Source organism: Euprymna scolopes, chromosome 26 (assembly GCF_053919585.1).
Source record: "Euprymna scolopes isolate OS-2025 chromosome 26, ASM5391958v1, whole genome shotgun sequence".
NCBI lineage: Eukaryota > Metazoa > Mollusca > Cephalopoda > Sepiida > Sepiolidae > Euprymna > Euprymna scolopes.
In genome coordinates this window covers 72,401,493-72,428,375 of record NC_136507.1, presented here as the reverse complement: position 1 = coordinate 72,428,375, position 26,883 = coordinate 72,401,493, and the positions used below count along the sequence as shown (strand labels likewise).

Genomic DNA, 26,883 nt, shown 5'->3' with positions numbered 1-26,883 from the left:
AGATAGGATGGGCATATTTTACTTTTACAACAAACCGAAAAAAGTGTAAATAATATATAACAAATAAATGTTACTAAAGGCAAGATAAGTTGCTATAAGTTCACACACACACACACACACACACACACACACAACTAGGTGTATCAGAAATTTGGAGGAAATTTTGACACCCCTAACAGAAAACTGCGAATAAAATATAAAAAACTCGTAAATTTCTCTTTTTAAAGTGGGTTGTTTATTTTCTGTATGGAATATACTTCAAAAATAAACTATTAAAGTTGGTCTAAAAATAATAGAAATATTTTTTATTTAAAAAAAAACAAAAAAAAAAAAAAACAGTGTTTACAAAATTACAAAATGCCGATGTGCCTTCATGCAGCCATTTTTTTACGTAATAAAATCAATAGAATTTTACGAGTTAAATATTTTTCAATTTTTAAACTTTAAAAATCTATCAATTTTTCTATTGGTTCAATTTTTACAATATTTTCAGGGTCACTGTGAAATTTTATGCTCTTTCCAATAAACCAAATATAATATTTTGGAAAAACTTTTTTTTTTTTTTTTTTTTTTTTTTTTTCAAAATTCCCTCCCCCCTCCATTTTGAAATGTCTTTTAAAATTTTAATAATTAATTTATGTGCCAAAGTTTTATATATCACAAATTGAAGATAAAAGATCAATAAAGAAAATATTCTAATTTAAAACAAAAAAAAGTTTTTTGGAAATTTACCTGTAAAGTCCAAAGTTTAAAACCTTTTTATTTAAAAAAAAAACACATTGATTTTTTTTTTTTTTTTTAATGAAAGCTCATGTTATGCTTACATCGTCAAGTAAATACCAGATGCTGATGGCAAATATTTCTATTTCATTGAATGTTTTCTTTTTTTAGATATTTAAAAAAAAAAAAAAAAAAAAAAATTTAGTCGATAAAGAAGTATTAAAATATATCAATCAAAAACTTGTGTATTTCATTAAAAGAATTAAAAAAAAAAAAAATCGAAGCGGATTTTTTTTTTTAATTCTTTTAATGAAATACACAAAAGTGAATGTGAATTTCCTTTTTAAATATGGAGGATGGAAAATACTAATTTGGTTAACACGCAATAAAAAAGAGACATTATTTATATCCTTTGGACAAATCCGTATTTCATAAATTTCATTTTAGCAGGAGCAGCTCTTTATAGCTTCGCGCAAAACGTTGCGAAAATGCGATTTTCTACGACCCTCGCTTTAAAAAATCGTTTTATTTAAAAAATACATGGAATTTAAAATATAAATATGGATAAATTCTTAACAATTAAGGATGGAACTACCCATTTAATAGTATATTTTTTTAAGTGATTTTTTGGCATTTATATATATATATATACATATTTATAAGCAAGTCAAAATATGTTGATTTTCTTTATATTTTTTTTAAAGAAAAACGCTTAAAAAAACAAATGTTGCATAATTTGCTATTAAACCTGTTATTTTTTTTTTTAATTTTGTCTTTGCTCCTTTTAATTGAAAAATTAGGGTTTAAATTACATTTTTCAAGTAGTTATAAGCTTTGAAAAATAGTAAGTTGATTTATTAAAGTTCTGATCATTATTTTTAATGGCCACTTTCTGATACACCTAACACACAACTAATCCCGAGAGGTAGACTATTTGGTAAATTTTTTTCGCCCCAATGTATTATGAACACCCCAACCTCCCCATGTTAAGAACGGCTTTCGGAATACCCCTCCCCCAACCTCGAAAGCTGTTCTTAACATGGGGTGGTTCGGTGGGGGTTATACTATGCTGGGGCAGGTCGTAAAAAAATACAGACTATTATTATTTTTTTTTATTTTTTTTTTTTTTAATTTCAAATTTAAGTACTGCCGAGGAATCTCGATAATTGCTCAAAACTCGAAAATGAAAACAAAATCTGGCTTTCTATCAGTATTTTGTTTCATTTTCTAGTTTTGAGCGATTATCGAGACTCCCCAAATGACTCTCATAATGTCGGTCATTTTTTCTCATTCTAACTTAGCAACTTGGCATTACTTGTGTTTCAAATTTAAAAACGCTTGAAAGTAAGTTAAAATACAACAAACTTATCCAGGTAGGTAGAAGAGTAACTTATCTTGCTTTTGGTAACGTTTGTTATTTGTTTCTTTACCACTTTTTTGTTCTGTTTATAGTAATAAATGTCCGATATAATTTTTAAGTTAAATTCAATTTTTAGGTATTTTTTTTATCAAATTGTTAGATGAAACTACAAAATAATTACAAAAAAGCTTCAATTTCCCCCATGTTAAGAATGGGTTTCTAAATAATGACATTATTCCAGCACAGTAAAATTTGAATGAAACGGCATCTGTCGCTTAATGAAACCAGTTTAGCGGCATAGACATAAAGTGATGAAAAACTGTGTACATGCGATAATGAAAATAGAAAAGTATTTTTTGTATGAATTGGTTCTAAAAGTTTAAAGTCTGTTTCTTGTAAATTTAAAATCTTTATTTTCTCACTTTTTCACTATTTTTGATAACCTGTTAGTCAAAACTCTTATGTAATTGTGAATTGAATGCATTTTTATAATAATCAATTCGACTTGAGAAGCCTCCATTTTCCGGAAGCAAAAGGAGTGACAATATTGCGTCTTTTTGTGCATATGGGTCACTAAAACCAACAGTTACCCCCTCCCCCTTCCATGAGATTGTACTTTTTTCAAGGCGATTACGTGTAATAACTATGAAAAACAATTATTTTAGAGTAGGGGATCAGTTCCATTATAGAAATATAGCATAAAATGATCCGTTTTCAAGCCACTTTAACTTTTTAGGACAGCTAACTAATTTTTTGTTTGCCACTAATCCAGAGTTCGACTGCAAGTTTGAAAAAATATGTAATTACTTAAAAAAAAAAAAAAAAAAAAAAAAAAAAAGTCCTCATCCACAAGGAAACACAGAATTTATCTCCCATAGCACCCCCCCCCCCAAAAAATAAAACCTGGTTAATATAATCTAAATAGAAAATGACGGCACGCTTTTCACTTTTCACTTAAACCGAAGTTTGTACTGATTCTTAAATTGGTGTTCTCTAAGCTGTCAAACACTCGACTTGTCCTCCACAATTCTTTATTGTAGCCACTCCTTTAATACTTTTGTTTTTAAACCACATGTCCCCATAATCTTTAAAGATCATTTTACATTACATAGAACCGTGCCACAATTGTGTAATACATGCAAGAGGGAGGTATACATGATCTTGGATCACGGGACCATAAATAAGCAAGTCGTGCACACAGACAAGATGTGCACCAACCCTAAGTCCCAGTGGTTACACTTACAACTTGGTCTAAAGATGGACCCCTCAAAATGTAACCAGATACTCATTGGTCACTGTAAATTTCCACTCTGATGCCCAGAGCGCACAAAACGTGCCTGATCCTAAGTTTGTGTGGCAATTCCTTTAAATCATTGGCTGGCCATTTGTTGTCCGATGTTGTGGTTGAGTTCCTCCTTTGTAGATGCTCTGGTATAGCTGATATGTCGCTTCTCTTAATATCCAAGCTTAAATATCAATTTTCAGAGTAGATCTGGAATCAACTGTGTTATTCCAAAAATCAACAGGCAATCAATAATGAATGAAAACATTGGAGATAATTTTCTTAACAAAAATGATTATTTGAATAAAATAGTTTCTGATAAAGTTTGTGCAGAGAAAAGTTAAACGATTTGGGTTTTCTCGGATTTAAGAACAAACTAATGTTTTTGGATGCAGGATTTCCAACTTAATTCAATTTTCAGTGCAAGATTCAAGACGAGGTTTGTTTGTTACTCTCCTTGGCTGGTCATGGGAAACGTCTCTCTTTCCACTTTGCTTTTTTGGCAAGGGGAGGGGGTTCTGTTTCGAAGCCAGCAAGTGAAGTCTCTCTCAGCTGCTAAAACAAATAGTTTTCATGAATTTACATTTTTTTTTGTGTTTTTTTTTTTCACCTTCTCTAGGTGTATCTGCATCATTCTGCTCGCCTCTCCTTTTTCTTCTGAATCTTTTTTCCCCCATTTTTTTTCATTTCTTTCTCCAGAAATTCTTCTCTCTCCTTTCTTCTTCTGAAATGTTTTCTTTTTCTTTCCTTCCCAAGAAAATTGCTTACCATTAAACCACCCCCCCCCCAATCCAGTGAAACAAAACCTGGCAATCCTTTTTTGCTGTCTTAAACCTTGCTATCAAAACAAAACCAATGAAGAAAAACAAAGCTTGTTTAAAATTCTTTTTCAACATATGACTGATTGCTGAGATTATTACGGACATTTGTCAGGTGCTTTGTAGTCAACTGCCAATTCTACTTAATTGAGAGATTCATTTTTTTTTTTCTTATATGCAGAAATTTTGGACATCCAGAATTCTTAACCAGTGTCAATGTCACCTGACTTGCCGAGGTTGCTCAGGAAAGTAGCTTGATGGCGCCTGGCATTAAAGATAGAAGCAAAATGTAAACAAACAGGTGCGTGTGTGTGTGTGTGATATCGTACAAGTAAATACTGCTAGAATTTCTTCTCCCATAGGAGGGGAGGGGAGGAGGGGAGAGTTGTTTGCAAGTTTAACAGTGCACTTTCTAACAATGCATTGTCTCAAATTATTATTGCTCACGGCTTTACTGTGATAAAATTATAGTCGAATAACGATCCATTAAATTTATAATTTAATAACCAAACAATTACTAAACAATTAAATTTAACTTAAAAAGGTCCTTTCTTTGTTCATTTTTTATGGTGGCTTTGTTTTCTGCATTCATGTGCTATGCTGTCATTATGAAAAGAACTTTATACATACATGCATCCCTTATACGTATGGGATGTTTATACACAATCTCTTATTCTCTCTTTTGTCGTCATTGTTTTGTCTAGTGGTTGCTGTACAAATACACTTTTTCACAAAAAGTATAGATGTTCACAAAGTTTTTTTTTTTTTTTTTTTTTTTTTTTTTTTTTTTTTTTCCAAGGGTTTATTTGGAGAGAATAAACTCATCAGAGACAGACTAATGCTATCTGAGCTAATTATTTATTTTTAACTTTCTAGTTTAATGGAAAGGAATGACACACATGGATATCAAGGTAACATTCCACTTAGATTATTTCTACATTATGGGTGGTGTCTCGTTCACACAGCTTCCATGGAGAAGCCAATTTGAAAACGTTTTTTTTTACTCATGTTCACCCCTTACAACACATATCGCCACTTGGATGTAAGGGGCTACTATTTGGGGCCATGTCTAGGAAAGATAAACAAGATATTTGTTACATTGAAACTTCTGCATATCAGTACAGCCAGGGAAGCAGACAGCAGGAAGGGAATTCCAAAGTCTAGCTGTTCGAGAGAAGAAACTATTAGAATAGAAAGCTTTCTGGCATTTAGGGACAACAACAGTAAAGGGGTGAGATCTTATTGCTAAGCAGGTTTGTCTGGTATATGTACGTCGAGGGGAGGGTACAAGTGAAACAAGTTCATCAGAACAAATTCCATTAAAATATTTGTAAAACAGGCAGTGATGCAACATTGCGGCGATGAGACAGGGACTGGAGCTTAGTTGATAAAGTGGGACCGATTATATTGACAACTCTTTTTTGGACTTTATCTAAGACTAGCGAGGGGACCCGGCGTTGCCCGGGTGTTTGGAGGTGTGTGTGGAAACTCAAGGGGTGGGGTGGGGGGTTTAAAAAAAAAAAGTATGAGGATCGAACCCGAACCCTTGAGGCAAAGTTGTAAATTAAAGTGAAAAAAAAAAAAAAATATGTACGACGTTAGCGATTGCCCCACCGCGAGATGCTAACGGAAACACGTTTGAATTTATTTAATTACTTGGATTTGGCAGGTGCCTGTTTTAATGAGTTAATGAGGCCAAGTTTGACTGCGGGGCGGGAACGCTTCCCAAGATGTTATAGGAAAAAGATTAACCCACATGCGGCGAGCGACAAATGTTGAATATTTATCTTCCCGAAATCAAGTAAATTAAATAGACGGGCGAGCTTCGTTGTTAACTGTGAGATATTACGATTTATGTGATATAACAAGTTTTAAAAAGTTGTGAAGCAACCGACCGCTTCTCTGAAAAAAGCCTTTTATAGACATACAGAAAAAGCGAACATACATACATACATACATTTTCGCTTTTATATTTATAGATTACAGACTAGTCGTAGATGCACCAGCCCAGATGTGGCAACAGTACTTTATGCATGGGCGAATCGTGGCCTTGTAAAGGTACAGGATACTCTCAGGTGTGAGTAGTCTTCTAGCTCGATAGAGGGAACCCACCTTCTTTGCAGCAGCCTTTGCAATGTCCTCTATGTATTTGTTTCTACCAGCTCAAAATGTGACATCATTCGTCATCATTTGACTCCGTTTTGTCTACCGTTTGACCTGTTTCCTCCTACCTCAACTTTACATCGACCATCTTTTATTCAGCTCGGAGAAGGTTTCTGTTTTTATTAAGCACTCAGTGTGACCCTTGTCAAAACTCACACTAGCTAACTTAATTGCTACTGACATAGGGTCACTAAGATGTAACATATGCCAGACATTCAATGTCAGTATAAAATTACAGTATTGCAAAGTGATGGCAAATAAAATTTATTAGCAAAAAAAAAAAAAAAAATGTGCAACAAGCTATGTATTATGACAGATGCATGATAAAAACCATGTGCTGCCCTACTCTACAATGCTCATGTGAATGCTGCTTCTGTAGTCTTCTTCTCCATTTTCTCTTCTCACCGTGTTGTCATCTCTCGCATATTGGTGACTGCTGAGGGGGTTGCATTGGCTCACGACTATAAAATAAAACGACTCCAAAAAGAAACACATTCTGTGGATATCAATTGGGTTCTAGGTGCATGTGTGACACCATCTTGGGAAAAGTTTGTCGAGGCCTCTCTGTTGTTGGCTGACCTGCTCTGAGCTACAGCCTGCGTTCGACTGAGTCTAGTCAAACTTACAACTCTCCTCAACTCTGTCGTGAAAACTGTTGCAAAAATAATTAGTAAAAACTTTTTGACCTGACCTGACAGTATCTATTATTCTGATAGCATTATCCTAGTAACGCAGAATTGAAATAACCAGTCATACCAAAATTTTCTTGTACAGTAGAACACTGGGATATGGTGGCCCGGGATACATTTTTTTTTTTTCTTTCTTTCTTTCTTAGGTTATGATGTGGAATACAATGTTTTTCCGGCCCCTGGTACGGTATTTGCCCCACCTTATGGTGTTATGTTATTTGATTATATACATGCGTATTATACAGGGTGTCCGTAAAGTTACTATACAGTCTTACAAGTTACTATACAGACACCCTGTAATATATTAACAGTACAGTAAGATACTGTATTAAAATATTTATTTGTAACAAAAGAAATAAAAAGAAATAACACCTTTATTTTTATAAAAATCTCAGAAAATACACGTGTTACATCCGAAAAGACTAACAATCAAGGCAAACAATTTCTATGACAAATATTCCTGTGCGTTTTCTGTTTTCCAATATCGCTTCAAAATAAATTTGCGCTCTTCCAAAGTTAGCTTGCGTGGCATGCTTGATTAAATAAACTTGTAAAAAAAAAAATAAATATTAACTATTAATACAAATATAGTACAATAAAACAATAAGACTGTATAGTAACTTTACGGACACCCTGTATACTGTACTGTATTTTGTTACTAATTTTTAATATGCATTGTATAAAATTTTGCTTGGGCCCCGCCATACGGCGATTTCACCAAACCCGGAAGGAATTAATGCTGTATCCTGGGGTTCTACTGTATTAAAATGAGTGAGACTCCTGTATTTGCTGTTTAATTTTTTTTCTCCTTCAATTTAGTGTTTTGTTTGTCTCTTGTATCAGTTTCAGTTGTATAGTTTCCTGTTATTACTCATGACACACTTTTCTTTACTTGGATCTGGGCTTTTCTTTTTTTTTTTTTCTTTTTTTTTTTTTTTTTTATTTAAGCCACCCACATCATTTGTCCATTTAACTCGACTTTGTCTTCTTTAGTTTGCATAATGAGACATTTCTATAGATGGGTGTTGTTGACCCTTTTTTTTTTTTTTTTTTTTTTTTTTTTAACCTCATGTTCCCATCAAACAAACTACGCTGCCATTTGTAATAGCCTACTATTTCGGGATTATGTTTACAGGGGTCTATCTATGTAAGGAGATGAGCAAGATGTCTGTTTACATTAAAACTTCTGCATGTCAGTACAGTCAGAAAATGGGTAACAGGGAGGGAATTCCAAAGTCTAGCAGTCCAAGGGAAGAATCTATTATAGTAAAAGGCATTCCAGTATCTAGAGACCTCTACAGTAAGAGGTGGGATTTTGTTACGATGCGTTTGTCAAGAGTGTGTACGTTGAGGGTGGGGTATAAGTGTGATGAGTTCATCAGAGCACATTCCATTAAAATACTTGTAAAACAGGCACAGGGATGCAACATTGCGGTGATAGGACAGGGGTTGGAGCTTAGTTGACAGTGCATATTCAACCATCAATTTGGCATAAAGCGCTCACAAGTCGACAGACTGAGGTTTGCCCATTTTTAACAGATCAAAAGTCTCTCTCATATATAAATAATACCTTGAGATATGTATTGAATTTGTTCCATGACCGCCGACGTATTAAAAAAAAAAAAAAAAAAAAAAAATCACATCTCCAATAATTATTCCCATTTAAATTAAAAGCAACAGAACTAATTTGTTCCAATGAGAAGAAATTTACCCAAAACAAACTTACATTACACTCAGCAATCATTAAACGAAGATAAATTCAACAGTAATGGCAGGAAAATTAATATATAATAACTGTTAATAAAAAAAAAATATTTGTACTCCTCATCCAGACGAGTACCAGTATACAGGATAAGTTACCATATGCACACACAATATGGTAACTAAAAAGGGGCAAGATTATACACAATTCAATGAACTTACATAAAGACTTAAATATTAAGCATTTTCCCTGACAGTCGAATGAAATAAGTTTTCCGGATTTATTTTCTTGATTTCTATCAAAGGTTGGGTCAGTTAGACACGATCCTTCTTGTCAATTAATTACAGCTCTCCATGCAATTCTCCACAACAAGAAAATTGGTCAATGGTCTATTCTAGACTTGTATATAAACCAACTTTCAAGGACACCTGTTATTCTCACGATGAGTTGATGGCCCGAGGTCACTTGTCTTGACTTAGCCGGGATGATATTTTTTCTCAACCATTCAAGAATTACAGCAGATTTGGTATTGTTCATCTATCGGAGAATCATCCTTAGTCAAAACCATCATTGTTTTCTTTGCTTGTTTTTATTTTTATCTATTTATTTTTTTCCGTTCAACCTATCACTCGGCCATATATATATATTTATTTATTTTTAATTATTTCTTGAGGGTAAACATATGGTTGCTACAAACAACCATCTGTTTCAGTCAATGAGACTTGGTCAGGTAACCCTGAACCATTCGACGCTATAGAAAAAAAGGCAAATATTGAGCACTATCTAACAATCTTGTATTCATTAGTTGTCCCTACTTTTGAACATCTCAAACCTGAATATATATATATATAATCTCCATTCCGATATATATAAGTTGATGGATAGCTAATATAATCAGGGTCCATATTAGAAAAATTGTAATACTTCCATTAATTATAGCAATTAGTTGGCAGGCACTAGTCCCACCTCACTTGGGGTTGAATTACATGGTGCTAGCCACACTGATGAGACATTGGAGCTTCATCCAAGCAATAACGTCACACACAGAAGAGGCAGTGAGAGATGGCAGAGATAGCATAGCCTATGATGCACACAAACTTTTTTTTTTTTTTTTCTAGCATTGCGTTTTGTATTTTATTTTCATTTTAATTTTTTTGGTGTGTATGTATATAAGTATGTTATATGTATGAAAAATTAAATTATTGACATAATTCTATAGCTATATATGAATACTAGTGGGCCGCCTGGCATTACCTGATCATAAAATATGCTTATATTTTGATAATTGCAAATTTCATATTTATTATTATACTCGCCTGGGTCCCCAGCATTGCCCGGGTGTTTGGAGGTGTGTGTTGAGCAAAAAAAAAAAAAAAAAAAAAAAGTGGTAGTAGGCAGGCAGGCTCAAACCCGTACCACAAAGGAGGGAAAGAATGTGAATAAAAAGGATAGTGAATTCAATGAGTTGGTTATTTACTTTTGCCCGGGTGGAGGATATTGGCACAAGGATGAAAAAAAAGAGAGAGATGGGATCGAACTCGAAAATGTAGGGTAATTAGCCTTCTTCGCTAACCATTAGGCCAAAAAGATAGCAAATTCAAAGTGTTAGTAATTAACTTAGGAGTCCTCACGCATACGCTGCTTTTAAATCTGGCTGGTAAGCTTCTTGCTTTCTGTCGTATTTATTTGCTCCCTCAAAAAAGGGGGGCAGTCTAGCAGTATCAAAAAAAAAAAAAGTACTAATTATCTTAGTATGAAGGGTTTTCCCCTACATTAACCGAGGATCAGAAATCCCAGCCCGAAGGCCAAGCTTCCCGTTCGCGTTCAAACAGTTTTGCTTTATACGAAAAAGCCAAATAAACACTCAAGACGACACCACAGTGGGAATTTTGTCGATTTAAAGAAAGGATGTCCGTTTGCAAATACGACATATCACGATCTGGGCAGTATGCGAAAACTTCTTGTGGCATGTAACCAATGTGAGACGCCTGATGCAAAAGAACCTTTGGCGGACATCCACAAACGCTCACGCCCATTTCGCCTTTTATATATTAGATTAGCCTGGATGCCCAGCATTGCCCGGATGTTGGGAGGTGTGTTAAGAAAAAAGTGGTAATAGGCGGGCAGGCTCAAACCCGTACCGCGAAGGAGGAAAAGAACATGAAAAAAATAAAGTGACGTCTTTGCTGTTGCACCCATCACCAAACTGGAAGTGGCGAAGGTTTAAATTAAGACTAGTCAATTGAAAGCAGGGGATGACTTTCGAAAATATCGGCAAAAAAAAAACAGTCCCTCCCTGTAGAATAGTGCCCAGTTGAGGGTGAAGGAATCAATATTTTTAGCCAATTTTTCGATATTTGTTGTCCGAAAGGTCGAGCTTCAAAAGGATACTGATTTTGTGAAAATCCGTTGCCTCTGTCAAAAATTTTAGGCAGACATACAAACATACATACATTTAAACAGATAGGTGAGATTTATATAATAGATTGGGGGGGGGGTGCTCAACGTTGCCCAGGTGTTTGTTGGTGTTAGGCAGGCAGGCTTGAACCTGTGATGCGAAGGCGGAAAAGAAAGTGAAAGAAAATTTGACATGACGCGAGCGGAAGTGTAAGGCGTTGAAATTTAGCAGTCTCAACCATTACGCCATAGTGGATAACGAAATGACTGGCTATATGTTAAGCTTTCTGCTGTATTTGTTCTCCACGATGTTGGGGAAAACTAGCTCCCCTCAAAAAGCAGTGTCCAAATGAATAGCAATTGTCTGATATGAAGGGTTTTCCCCACATTGATCAAAGCTAATTGCCTTCAAGACGTCTCGGCCAGGAAGGCCAGACGAACGGCTTTGTTTCAATCCGTTTTGCTTTATTTATACGAAAAAGACAAACCAACACTGGAAACCAGGGATTTTTTAAAAAACTCTATCAAATAAAAGATAGAGACAACGTCTGTTCGCAAATCGGAGATATTATGATCTAGGAAGTATAAGGAAAGTTCTCCATAAATGTAACCAAAGCAGGAAGGCCGACGAAAAAAGCCTTTTGCAGACGTACACAAATGCTCGCGCCCATTTTGCCATTTATATAAGACTAGTGGGGGGTACCCAGCATTTTGCGGGTGTTTGGAGGCGTGTTGTTGGGGGGGGGAGGGGTAGATCAAAACATGGCCGGGTGCTTGGAGATGTAAAAGAAAAAAAAAAGTTTTAGTAGGAAGGTAGGCTTGAACCCTGAAGACTTGATGCGAAGGTGGAAACGAAAGGGGAAAAAAGCCAGACACCTAACCATCTCGCACACGAAGGAAGAGGAATTGATAAGCGTGTTAAGTTAATGTTTATAAAGTGAAATTGACAGGTGCGAGGAAGTTGTCGTGTGATGTTTGACCTTGAAACATGACGAAAGCAATGGCTATTCAGCAGTTAAGATTTTGTGCGGGACAGTTTTTACCGAACTTTGGGGAAGGAAAAGCAGCTCCCCCGTTTATTAGGGGAGTGTCTCGAAATGAAAGCAACTGTCTGATATGACGGTGAAAAGTCGACATTGACCAAACGTTTACATCACTTTCTGGAGACCACTGGCTGTGGGCCGGGGAAATGGCTATTCGAATCGAGTTTCGCTTTTTTTATACCGAAAAACGAAAGCAACACGTGGCGATCCAAAAATCTGGAATATTTACTGTTCAAAGTCAGGCAAATTAAATAGATAGGCGACCCCCGTTGTTAACTCGTAGATATTGTGATTTAGACGTGATATAAAAAGATTTAAGAATGAGGGAGCCAAACGGAAAAAAGCCTTTTGTGAACATACATAAAGTGTACATACACACACACACACACTTTGCCTTTTATATATATATATAGATTATGTTTGATCCAATATATAGTAATGATTTAAAAAATTAAAAAAAAAAAAAAATTACTTATGCACCCACACTGAGAATAGAAACCAAAATGTTTACTTACGATTTACTTTTTCTATGGATGTTAATATCTGAGCTATGAAGACATGTTTGCTTCAAGGCTAAGAATTTAAACATCAACCAATAGCTATCACGTTACGCATGCATATCCATAATGCCGTCGTTCGACCGTCACCTGGCAAATTCTACTTTTTAAATTTTCACACTTTTGTACTGATTTTCCCCGGCTAAAACTAAAATATAAAGTTTTGCATGGGTTCAAATACCTTATATATAAAGTTTCATGTCTAGACCAAAAACTAACAGGAGTTTGGTAGGCAACATTTTTAAAAAAAAATATATATACGCATATATATATATATATATATATATATATAGAAAGAGGTTTGTGTTTACTATGACCTTTTTATGCAAATATTATGCAAGGGTAAATCATGTAGAATATCTGCATGAACATAATTAAACTTAATAGTTAACTAAAGATGATTACCCCATAAGAAAACCGAAAAAACTAACAGGGAATTAATTAAAATGAATGTTTAAAAGAATATGCACATTCGCTAGATCTTTTGCAGATGAATGCAATTCCACGGTCCCTATATAAAAAAGTTGTATTTTCTTTTTAAAAAGATAGAAAAAAGGGTTTTTAATAAAAATATAACCCCCCCTCCCCAAATTTATAGGAGTATAGATTGGTAATGGCGAAGCATAATTTTATTTATTTTTTTGACTAATTGTGTACTAGGATTAAAGTTCTAACTGGGCCACTATTTGCTACCGATTGTGCACTTTGTCATGTCACTCCTCTAAAACCACTACAATGCAAATCTCTATCCTTTTAAAAAGGATGCTATACTCATCATTGTCTTAAAATGATCTAACTCCAAATGGTTCAAGGGGAATAACTCTACACTAACCATCATTCTATCGAGTGTAAATGGAATAATTGAATGGATGGTTAAAAATATTTAAAGGAAATCAAACTGTTTTTATCTATAAAAGTTTGTTTATATGTTATAGAAATATGTTAACAGAACCTTCAAATAAGTTTCTATTAAGGGTTCAATCTTCCACATAATCTAAAGATACCATTTCTTTTTTTTTTTTTTTTTTTTTTTTTTTTTTTTCCAGATTTCATCTGGGGTCACTCCCTTTGTGCAATTATCGGTTAGGTCTGTTAAAATAAGTGAAATATATTGGAACATAAATAAAAGAAATTAATTTATTAAAATAGATTTTCTTTGTTTCATGAAATTAGACAAAGAATTTTTGAAGAATCTATTTAACAATTAACAAAAAAATCATTTTTATTGGTATTTTTAAGATTTAAAATAATATTTTTTTTTTTTTTTTAAGCCATTTGCTGTTTTAAAGCTGTCAGATATATATTTTATTTTTTTAACATTGTGTTAAATTTTTGAATTTTTTTATTACTTGACCTAATATTGCAAATGTTAATTTTTAAATTTTTCTTGGAAAAAAAATTGTAAATGTGCATATATTTACAATTATTTCTAACCAACAATTTATATGCACAAGCAACACCAGGTGAATATTGCTAGTGATATATAAAATCCTTATAGGACCTTGTATAGAAGAATATTAAATGAAACTCGGCGTTGCCCGGTTATAAAAAACACTTAAATATGATATTTTAATGATATTTATTCTTAAGGCCGATTCTTTACCGATTATTTCATATTATATTGTACCCAGTGTATAGTTGTGATTTTAAAAGTTAAAAAAAATGACTTGGGTGTCATCAATTAGAATTGAAACCAAAACCAAAATTTATATCGCTCCAGCCTGAGGCGCTACCGTATTAGCCATTATCAGTTGAATAAGAAATAGCTAAAATTAACATACAAATGTGTGTGTGTGTATATTTGTGCAAAGAACAGTTTAAATTGACTTAGGCTTGCCAAGTTCTTTAAATTTTAACTCTTTAGCAACTATTTTAACCAGGCAAAGACCCATAAAAACGGTCCACACAAAAAAAAGCAATCATTTGAGCCGCCACATACTGCTCTGTAATCTGCTGTTTCTGAGGAGATTTAGACTAGAGGAGGAGGGGCAGCTTTGCCCAGTTGTAAAATATGCTTAAATATGATTTTTTTTTTTTTTTAATGTTGACCTCCTTAAAAACTATTTTAACCAGCTAAAGATCCATAAAAGAACAGCCCGTAAAAAATCTATATCAAACTAGACACTGTCCTCAACTCCTAGCATTGCCAAGCATCACACCAACTTTCGTAAAAACCATCACAAAACCCATTGGACTCCCAAAACCAACTCTAAAATCTATTGACCTTTGTCCCAATCATCACCACACCTTGCTTGACCAACAATCCCATCTCTGCTTCCTTTTGTCTTTCTCAATGAACAACTTTCTAGCCATTGTTTTTCCAGGAAGCTCATTTTCTGTACCTTTCTAATCCAATAAACTCATTTCCTTTTATCATTTTTTGCAACATTTTGGGAGGGGGATGCTGATAGTATCACAAATTCTTTTCGACATAAAACAGTATTTTATCTAAATTGATATTGTGTTTGCTAAACAAGAGTTGAATTGAGCTGCATAGCATGTACATAAGATTTTATCTTAATATTTCAACACTGTTCTCATCTTGGATGTTATTCTCACATTTTGAGGCCAATTTAGCCTCTGATTTCAGGTGCACTCTGTTGAAATCTAGAATCTGTACAAAATTTCAAACTAAACCCTTTATTTAACCCATGGGGGTAGATTCTTCTCCTTCCCATTAACCACAACTGAGTAAAAGTCTTAAATCATTTTTATAGAAGAAGTATAAAAATTACTAAAGATTTCGGTGCTTCTGCATTTACCGGCCTGCGATTTCCACAAAGTTGGCTCAGGCTTGCACGGCAGCTGAAGAAAATAACTGAAAAAGGTTGACCTAGCATTCCTCAATTTTTTTATTTTTATTTTTTACTTTTTTAATGAATGCGCTTTCTTTTAACTAATACAAATCTATGATAGCTACTTTATAAATTGGAAGAAATAAAAAAAAAAAAAAAAAATTAATTTTAATTGTGCAGGTTAGGGTTGGGTTAGATACATGTTTGTAATTTTATTTATTGTATTTCCATGTTTCCTGTTTATCATTATAATTTTCTCATAGTGGTTTAACTTTTCGCAATTGGTCCATCCTATTATTCCCATCAGCGGCCAAGCACACCCGAGAAACTTTGTGGAAACCTTGGATCAGTTAAATGAAGAAATACCAAGATGTTTATGCAGTTATGGTTGATGGAATAAAAACAATCTATCCTTCATGGATTAAATAAAAAGTTTAGTTTGAAATTACGTATAGATTTCCGAGTTCACGGCACGCCTGAAAAAGGTTAGAGATTATATTGTCCGAAATGTTGTGAAAATAACATGTAAGCTGAGAACAATAGTCCAATTAATACAAATTATTGCTCTTCATCTAAAAAATTCTGAAACGGGATTTGTAACAATGGTGGCAAATATTAAAAGTAATTTTTATCACTTTATCTTGACGCATTGTTTTGTGGAAATAATAAACTTGAGTTAAAGTGGGTTGTACTCGAATAATAAAAAGTGCAAAAAAAATCTTGTAAGTTATGATTTGTAGAAAATAAATTCCCTTATTAAAAATTTAATTTATTCACCATTTTTACCGGGCGACTTAAGTTTTTCTTGAGATGCTGAAAACAACTTGTAAAAAAAAAAAAAAAAAAAAAAAAAAAAATTTTTATTTTTTTATTTTTTTTTTTTTACAATTTCTTTGGTTTTTATATGTCAGAGGATGACTAATCTTGATATTTCCGAATACTCTTAAATGTACAGTCAAGTGGAATGTTTTAAAGTGAAAGTGGAAAATCTTTATAAAGAAAAAAAGGAAGGGAGCTGTTGGTACTTTGTTCTGTCCTATCCTCCCTTCTCAATTGGAACCTTAAGATATAAGTGGTCCCCACTTGATTTAGAATGCTTTTTTTACTTTTTTTTTTTAGCAATCTGATTAGTTTATTTAGTAATTTGTGGATTAATACTATTCTTAGTTTTGATTAGTGCTATTATTATCATCTAACTATTAATTTACTTGTCTGTACGTTCAGTGTCACAAAAAAAATCATCACAAACATTAATTAATGAGAAACGAATTACCTCCCTTTATAGTCGCACTTTATTAGTTAAAAATCATTAAAACCATTTCCCCTTCAAAAATTAAGAAAGAAAAAAAAAAAAAAACGTGGCTGTCTGTTTACGGTTTAAAATTGGTTATTTTGTTTTATAATTTAAAAAAAAAATCATGTTGAGGGGAGACTGCAAGTTTTTTTTATTATAGTTTTTTAAATAAAAAAAAAAATGAGCAAGTGAATTGACATCTGTTCCTTTATAATTTATATAAAAAGTTTATTCAGAAAAAAAAAAATTGGTGTTGAATTTTCCTTGAAAAAAAAATCAAAATTTTTTAAATCATTTCTTATTGTTTAAAAGGTTAAAAAAGAATTTGCTAAAAAATTATTTTAAATTCATCATTATTTGTTTTATTTTATTTTTTTTTCTTAATGTGTTTTAAAAATTTCCAACTTTGTGGAATTTTCACAGGTTCTGCTGATAATTATTAAACTCCTTATGTAGAAATGTTGTGGTTACTGGTGGGCTGTGTTTGAATTCTGTTAAAGCTATTATATCACTTTGTCTTCTCTCCAGCTATGGGTTAAATAGCAGTATAGATGTGAAATAAATTTAATAAATTTAGTTGAAAAAAAAAATTTTAAATAAAAAAAAATAAAACTTATTAATTTAACTAAAATGATCATGCTAATTAAAGATTAAAAAAGAATCTACTCCTTTCATTTTTATTCATTTTTGTGTGTGTGTGTGGGGGGGGGGTATATGCCCCCCTACCCCCGGTCAACATTGCAGAGGTTTCAAAAGACAATACACTAGATTTAAAAAAAAACATATCATTTATTTTACATGATATATTGCAAATGCAATTTTTGTAATCAATTTTTTCTTTTTTTGCTTGCTTTGAAAATTTCCAATTTTATATTTTGTTTGCTTTTTACCCCTCTCCCAAGAACTAACCAAAAAAAAAAAAAAAAGACTGGATGTCCTGGTTTTTGAAATTTACCATGGCTAAATATTAAAGGTACCTTGTTCTTGTCAGCTATGATTGGATAGAGGTCCTAAGTAATTCAAAATTGCATTTTTTTCAGTTGCCCACACTGAGAATTGAACCTTCAAACTTCAGGAGAATATCACTTTTTACAATTGATTTTTCCAAGTACTCTAACTAATATTTAGATGATAATAATAGCACTAATCAAAACTAAGAATAGTATTAATCCACAAATCACTAAATAAACTCATCAGATTGCTAAAAAAAGCATTCTAATTCAAGTGGGGACCACTTATATCTTAAGGTTCCAATTGAGAAGGGAGGATAGGACAGAACAAAGTGATATATATATAATATATATATATATATATATATATATATATATGTGTATATATATATATATTGTTTTTACTTATTACTTGTATATATTATTATTTCTAATTAATGGCTCATATATCGTATTAAATGCTATACTAAGTCTACTTAGTAATTGGTTATCTCCAGCGTATGTGCTGCTTCTTTGAGCCGTCTTACTCTCCACCGTTCTTCTCTATCTATAATTTTTACTTTGTCCTATAATGGTAGATGTTTTTCCTTTTCCTTCCAGATATGGTCAGCTATACCCAATTTTTCAATCATTCAACCTACTACAGCTTTTCGGTGTTCTTTTAACCGTACCTTTAATGGGTGACATGTTCTCACCTTTCCACATTTACATGGGATTTCATATACATAATTCTTGGTCATAATTTTTTCTGTAGGGGGGCTTAAATCTCACCAGCTGTTTCCTGAGAGTTGAATCGCTCCTGAGTACTGTTTTGCTGTCATATGGATTACATATTCGTTGAAGTTTTTCAGACAAGCCCTTCATGTATGGTATACAAACTGTGGTGAGTTTCTGAGTGGTGTCTTTTTGTGTCTGGTCCAGATTTCTTGGTTTCTTGGAGCTGATGTCATGCTCTCTGGATAGTTGTTTCGGTAGAGGGTTTCTCTTCAACTGTCCATCTCTTCTTGCTATGCACTGCTGTTACTACATATTGCTTTTACTCTGTGTTGTAGGCAATGGACGATTCTTTTCTTTACATTAGATGGTGGGAGTTCAAAGTTTCGGTTCTGTCCAGTGAAAGTTGGCTTTCAGTATACAGATGACATAAACCTCTGACCAGTGCGGATTATCAGCACATCTAGGAATGATTTGTTATGTTCTTTTTGGATCATGAATTGTATAGTTGAACGGATCGAGTTCACATGGTCTAGTAATGTTTGATTCTCTTCCTGATGGGGGCCAGAGTATGAATGTGTCATCTGCATATAACAACCATATTGTTGGCTTTAGTGGTGTTGATCCTAGTGCCATTTCCTCAAAGTATTCCATGTATGCATTGTTTGTGAAAATCACACTTAAAATGAGAACAGTAGTCCGATGAATCCAAATACAAATAACCAATCCTCATTTCAAAAATTCTATTCCCAATCTTTCATCCATAAACTCAGATAGCGCACCCAATCTGTTTCCTTTTTAAAGCGACCTCACTCATATATATATAAACAATTAAACTTTTCGTTGTTTTAGTTCTTAATTTTTTTTATGATTGGAAAAATATTTTCTTTAAAAAGAACACAAAAAAATCCCAAACATTGACTGCATTATTAGAATTCTGTAGGGAAGCAACTATTATTTAGGTAGCTTTTGTATGGAAACGGTTTCTAATTTTAAATAGGAATTTTCTTGCAGTTATTTCCCTTTTATAAACTAACCTTAAGATATACATATTAACTCTTTAACCAAGATGACTGTTTTGTCCTTTTTATATAATTCTTGGTTTGTCCAATTGCCAGTTATTTTTTATTTTCTACAGAAATATTAGCTTTTTTTTTTCTTTTTAATAAAATAAAAGCTTAAAAATAATCTTCATAGTATTCAATCGTCTTAAAAAAAAAAAAAAAACGCTTGCCTTAAATTTAAAACTTTTCCATTATCTTTATTTACATAAAGTTGGGTATGTGCATATGTATATATATATTCCTATGTACAGCATTGATTCCTAAACTAATTAACCGATCATTATTGATTTTGAAACATAGCTGCTAAGTGTAAGAGTGGGTAATGTGAGCTATATTTAGTTTTTTTTGCAAAGTTGTCAGTTGTAAAAATTGCAGATACCTAAGATTTTTGTGAAATTTTAACAGTAGGTATTAAATATACATATTCCCCAAATTTGAGTTTCTTTGAAGTATTTCAAAAAGGTTTTTAGGATTTATGGGATGATTAACATCAAATATTAGTCTTTGGTTAGTGATTAATGAAAAAATAATAATATACATTATTCTATCGCCAAGATCATTGACAAAGATAGTTGAAGATACTTGAACCTAGATTTAAAACTTTTTTAACAAGAAATTCAAAACTATATATTTGCGCTTACAATTTTTTCTAAAGAAAGCTTTACATTTATCAACAAACAAAACAACTTAACAGCAATCTTGACATGTCCTATCTTTAGAAAGAAAATGGAGGGCTGAATAGCTTTATGTAAAAATGGAAACTGACTGAAAATAAAATGAAATACAAAACCAGCAGACTAAAAAATAAACTGAATGAAACTGAGATGAAATAAGTAAAAAATGAAGATGTGTAATTATTTATAAGAATATTTTATTCAAAATTTTTTTGATTTCATTAAAAAAAAATGTCCTCTGTAATTAATATTCAAAATTTAAGTTTTTAATTGAGGTATAAAAATATTTTGAAAAAAAAAAAAAAAAAAAATATTAGAATACTACTACACTATTAAAAAATAGTCTCAAATCCACCATCTGTCTTTGCTTTCTTTGTGCACATTAATTACTTATAATTATTTTCAAGGAGGCAACCATTTCAAAGAAAGGTTGCTTGCTTATCTCCAAAAAGTTTGTTGTATTTAAAAAAAAATTTTTTTTTTTTTTTTTTTTTTTTTTTTGTAGTAGTTACAATTTCATTAGTGTATTGGTTTCATTTTCGTTTTTACTTAAAACTCTATTCGGCCCCCATTTTGTTTAGAACGGGGCATGTCATGATTACTAAATTAATCTATAAAAAACATTTCTGTAGATATGCATTTTTTTTTTCTTGTTAAAAATAGAAATGAGCAACATGTTTTAGGAAATCTAATGGAGATTTGGTATCTGTCTGAAACTGTATTATTTCTTCCATTAATATTCTATTGTACTCTCATTTAATGCTTAATTCTGTTTGCTATACTATTTTAGGCTAATGTATTATCTTTCAATACCTAATTTGAGGGGGATAGTGTAGTATGTTTGTTCATCATGCTACCATCCTCCCAGACATCATCTCCTCCTTGAGAGCGTGGCAGTGTAGTATTTGTTTCATAATCATAATGCCATCTTCCCAGGCTAGAAAAAAAATCAAATCCAATTTTTTTTTTTTTTTTTTTTTTTTTTTTTTTTTTTGAAACCATTTATATTTTGCCAAATAGTTCAATCTTAACTGAAAAAAGATAAATCGACCCCTCTTCACAGAGAGATGGTAAAACCTGGGAAGGTGCACCAATATTTTGAGATAAATTTCTTCAAAGGAAAATTGTGAGCAGTTTTTCTTTGTATATCTGTTATTAGATAACACTGACACATGTTTCGTCACCTACGCCTCATCAGAGTGGCTGAATCTAGCAAGATTCAGCAACTCCGAGTTGTAGATGGCAAAACACGGCTCAGTGGATAATTATATTTTAAAACAATATATATGCCACTCCCCGTTTGGGGGTACCAAATTGGTAAAAGGGAAATTTATTCCCAAATCGCATTTAGGTAAAAATGCACTTTCGTATAAATAATTGAATTCAAAACGTATCGCAAAAACAAAAATAACATCTATGTTATTAGATATGTTGCTTGAATTCAACTTGCTTTTTGAATGAAGACATTATCACTTCCTTAATTCCAAAGTTGCCAACATTCCTGGAACAAACTTTTGGTTTTCTGCATTCATAGTCATAACTTTATACAAAATTTTGTAAAAATTTAATTAACCGTGAAAATCTGAACAATGTACTAACATTCTACCCTCCTCTCCTTTTTTATACTTGGATAACAGTAAGGTATAATATCTTTTCTGATATTGTACTTCATTTTTTTTTTTTTTTTTTTTTTTTTGTCCTCAGTGAAAGAAGCAATCCTTCTATCTATATATATAAAAGCGAAAATGTATGTATGTTTGTGTGTCTGCTAAAAACTTTTGACCGACGGAACAAAAATTCACAAACTTGGTATCGTATTAAAGCCCCACCCTCCGGACGACAAATATCGAAAAATTAGCCCAAAAGGACCATCAGAAATGCGTCAACTGATCGATTTTCTGCAGGAGGTGGGGGGGGGGCAAAAAAGTGACATTTTAATGTTAAACATTACATATTTTTAAATCGATTTATAACTGCCCCAAAAAATATGGGCGCCAACTCTTCTACATAAAGTATACACTGGGCCGTTTATTTTGGGTCAACTTGTATTTAAAACCCACTGAGTCATGTTACGTGATCTTCACGTCAGCAAGCTGTAATGGCAGTCTGAATTTAAAAAACATTGTTGTTATCGGTAAAAAAAAAAAATGTAACCCTCACACAAGCTAAACTATGAACTTCTACGCTATGACAACGTTACAAAAATTATCACGTTAAAAATAGTTAAATACGATAGTTAAACGAAAAATAACAAGCCAAAAATGTGAAGTAAAAGAAAAATACGCTTACAAAAAATATTAACCATCAAAGTTTTTACAAAAAAAAAAAACCCAGCCAGACGCCATTTTCTTTTTTAGTAACTCTCTTTAGAGTAAGGGAGACGAAGAGAGAGAGCGAGACACATACACAAACGCAAACAGAGAGAGAGACAGATAGAGAGGTCGAGACAGGAAACGAAATATGTAATTTAATAAACGCTAATGTGAAGTAAAACAAAAAAAAATAAAATACTGCTACGTTTCGTAATGCTCCCGCGATGACCTCATTTAGTGGCTATCTGTCAATCAAACCTCTTTCACTCGCTTTATAAGCCTTATTTTAACATGATAATTAATTCCTCTTACTCTTGGCCTAGACGGTTAAGTGGTTGGAGTTTGTTTCACCTCCGCGTTAAGGCTCCTGGGTTCAATCCAGCCTCACGACCAAAACTATTTTACTTCGCTTATTCTTTAGTTCCCCCCCCCCCATACACACAGCGTTTTTTTATTTTTTCGCTGTTTTTTTTTTTTTTTTTTTTAAACATCGTTTCAAGGTTATTACTTATTCCCCCTCCCCTAGTATATATCTAAAAGCGAAAATGTATGTTCGCTTTTTGTGTATGTCCAAGAAAGACTTTTTTCAGAGAAGCGGTCAGTCGGTTCACAACTTTTTAAAACTTTTTATATCACATGTAAATCGTAATATCTCTGTTAACAACGGAGCTCGCCTGTCTATTTAATTTGCTCGACTTCGGGAAGATAAATATTCAAGTTTTCTCCCACCGCATGTTGGTTAGGCCTTTTCCTGTTTCCCCCTACCCCCAACGTCTTGGGGGGGGAGCATTCCCACACTAAATGAAATGCTATCCCGCAGTCAAACTTGACCTCATTAAGTCATTAAAACGTAGACCTGCCAAATCCAAGTAATTAAATAAATTCAAACGTGTTTCCATGTTTCCGTTAGCATCTCGCGGTGGGGCAATGGTTAACGTCGCACTTTATTTATTTTTTTTTTTTCACACTTTAATTTACAACTTTGCCTCAAACAATTTTAAATTATTCCCCCCCCCCCCGGAGTTTGCACACACACACACACACACACACACACACAAACATGAGTACTCATTAACCCTTATCCTCGAATGCCTCCAAGCCTTGATAAGTGGTAACTCCTATGTAAAAAAAAAACGAAAACAAAAAACACTTTAATAGAATGTGCTCTGATGAACTCATAACATTTGTGCCCCTAATCTGACAAGCAACAAAATCCCATTCCTTCACTGTTTAGTTCGCTAGATGCTGGAAAGCCCTCTACTCTAATAGTTTTTTCCCTTTAACTGCTAGACCTTGGAATTCCCTCCCTGTTTCTTGTTTCTCTTATTGTACTAACCTGCGGGAATTTAAATGTGATGTGAACAGCCATATTGCTGCCCAGCTCCCCACAGTCCCCTGTTAGATATGATCCCAAATAGTAGCCCATATGTTCAAGTCATATATTGTCAATTGGAGAGAGGGTTAATTTTTTATTGAAGTCCCGCGTTCATCTACGATAGCTTCTTTGATCTTTATCAGATTCCGGGTTTATCTAGATCAGTGGTTCTCAACCTTTTTTTACTCATGAATCCCTTTTCCCTTTTTATCTTGGTGGACCCTTTCATAACTATTGGTCATAAGACAATCTTCTATTTTACACTCATAAATTTTGAGGTTTTAATAATCAAATAAATATTATATAATTAAACTTTATTTTTAAATGAAAATTAATTTAATGCAAATAAAGTATTCTACAACAACTATAATAATTATGATAATAATAAGTTTTATGTTTTGGCTGTGGACCCCCAGAAATATTCCATGGACCCCGGTTGAGAACCCCTGATCTAGATCAACTTTTAAGACCTTATGACACTTTAAGCAATAGTCTATCTTCATGCCAAGTTTGACTAAATTCCACACTGCAGACGGACACTTCATTTTATTTATTTGTATAGAAGAAAACTGAAGTGTCGCAAGATAGATTTATAATGCTATCTTATATACTTACTTGGCACAGGCCAGAATCAGAGTGTAGTATCTGTTCTGATGTTGTTAATTTGTCCTTAGTCAATAAGGGGAAACCTTTCTAAACTAAAGCATTTTGCCTACTTCCAGAGTGCCCTTTTTGGGGGAGCTGGTTTCCCTTACATTAAAATTCCCCTTTGTATCACATTTTGCTTTCATGGGGAAGCAAATAAATACATACAGAAATTCTCTTGCTCTTTCATCTAGAAAATAGGAACTGATTTAATCAGTGAATATTGGAAGTTGTCTAAACATAACTCTCAATTCCCTTTAGTCCTCAGATTCCATAAGCGATGTTTCTGACAAAGATAGAAGAATTGCTCTTTTCTGACTTGGAATAAACTGATTATTAATAAAAGCAAACAAACACCAAGCACTCATGTGGCCGAGATGGTTGAAGGAGACAAGAAGTCCTTCGGTAATAAGACAAAATCTCCTCTACCCCGATCATGAATCATTTGAGGCCTTCATGGGGAAATTAACATTTTCAGTTTTGATAGTAGACAACTGTTATAAGAAAGGAACAAGAAAGTTAAAGGGAGATGAAGATAGAAAAAAAAAAAAAAAAAAAAGGAAAGAAAGATGAAACAAGAGAGAAGAAATAAATAAAATCCAATCAAATAGTGACAAAAAATGAGGTGGTAAGGCTCCGGCGATTTAGTATAAATCAGCGTTTTCTTGTTTTTTGAAATAATATAAAAAAAAAAATAAATAAATAAATAAAAAGCAAACGGGTCTGCAGCGCAATGGTTAACGTACTTGGAAAATCCAGTTATGGCTGACTGAACGAGAGTATGCTACTCCAATGAAGTAAATAAAGGATTCCCTTTGAAATTCTGTGTAGATTCATGAGTTTGACAAGATACACCTGAAGAAGGTCGGAGGTTACATCAACTAAAACGTTGTGAAAGTGACACTCAAGATAATAAGTCTGAAGAATCCAAATGATATGAAAAAGATTTTAAAATTATCAATTTTATTTTAATGTTCACATAAAATTGGTATCTTTATTGTTAAATTTTGTACAATTTAGAAACCACAGTGCTACTTACAAACTTAAAATCACATTAACGAAATATGCTCATTTTAAATTAAATGAATTTACTTTTTGAAAAATTTCCAAAATTCTCTAAAAAAAAAAAAAAAAAAAATAAGTTCCAGACACCCTGTCAGAAGCTTTTCATACTCCACATTTTCGAATCTCTGTCTGTTCTGAAGAAGCTTGAACTGAATTAACATTCTCCTCCAAAAATGCCTTTCTGCTGACAAACTTGAAAGAATCTGTATTATTTATTCATTTTTTTTCACTTTTTTTTCTTTTTTCATTTGTTTATTCATAATTTTTTTTATATTTGTGTTGTATTTTTATCAGCCGAGATGAAAGCTGACAGATTTATTGATTTTTGTTTCCTTAACCCTTAGGCTAAGCTGGCTGTTAATTTTTTAACACCTCAGTTTTCTATTACAAACAACTGCAACAATGGTGTTTTCAAGGACTATGGAATTCTTCTTTGCCCTAACTGCATTAACCAATGAATTGTTTTTTTTTTTTTTTGTTTTTTTATAAGACCCTAAGCTTGATTTTATGTGATGTGAAAAAATTCACACCCATCGTAGGCAATGTGTGTAAAAATACTATCATAGCCCAAGGGTTAAATAAATTTTTTTCCTTTCTTTATGTATTTAATTAAAAAAAAAAAAGCAGTATTTAGGTCAGGCGTTTCAACATTATTTTGTTTGTAGACTTTCTGAGAGCTATTTTTTCATCTCTAATACTCGTATATAATGTTTTTGTCAGAACTATTTTATCCGTAAACCTTAAATAAAAATTCTTAAAGTGGAACATCGACTGGGAAATTGAAAAAGTCGGTCAGCTAGCCTTGTGTGCGGGATTGTAACTTCCTGTTACTTGATCATTCTAAGATCGTCTGCATTAAACGTTAAACTTTCCCATAATTTCGTTGTGGTGAGCGATGGCCTTGGGGTATGTTTCTTGCTAATGGAGTCAAAGGTGGTTTGATGGCGGGGATTGAATCCTTCAACCAGCGTTAATCGTCATCTCCTGCACTAATGATTGCATGAGTATGAAACACTTGTATCTGTAGGTATTAAAATAATTATTTGTAATTTATCTTATATATATCTACTATTATATAAAACGAATTTTGTCTGTGTCTGCGAGTTCGTTCCCTATGGATTTCAAAACGGCTGGGCCGATTTTTATTGAAATTTCACATAAATGTACCTTATGTGTTTGGAAGTGTTCTTAGATAGATTTTGTGATGTATATTAGTGATGGGACGATTCCAATATTTTTCCTGATTCCGATTCTTTATAAATCT

The 26,883-nt window shown here is 32.8% G+C and overlaps 1 protein-coding gene across 2 annotated transcripts in view; it reads left to right on the top strand.

The window, feature by feature from the left end:
- The window catches only part of LOC145248173 (uncharacterized), a 98,774-nt gene that overhangs the window by 20,966 nt on the left and 50,925 nt on the right, over window positions 1-26,883 (top strand). The window lies entirely within an intron of this gene.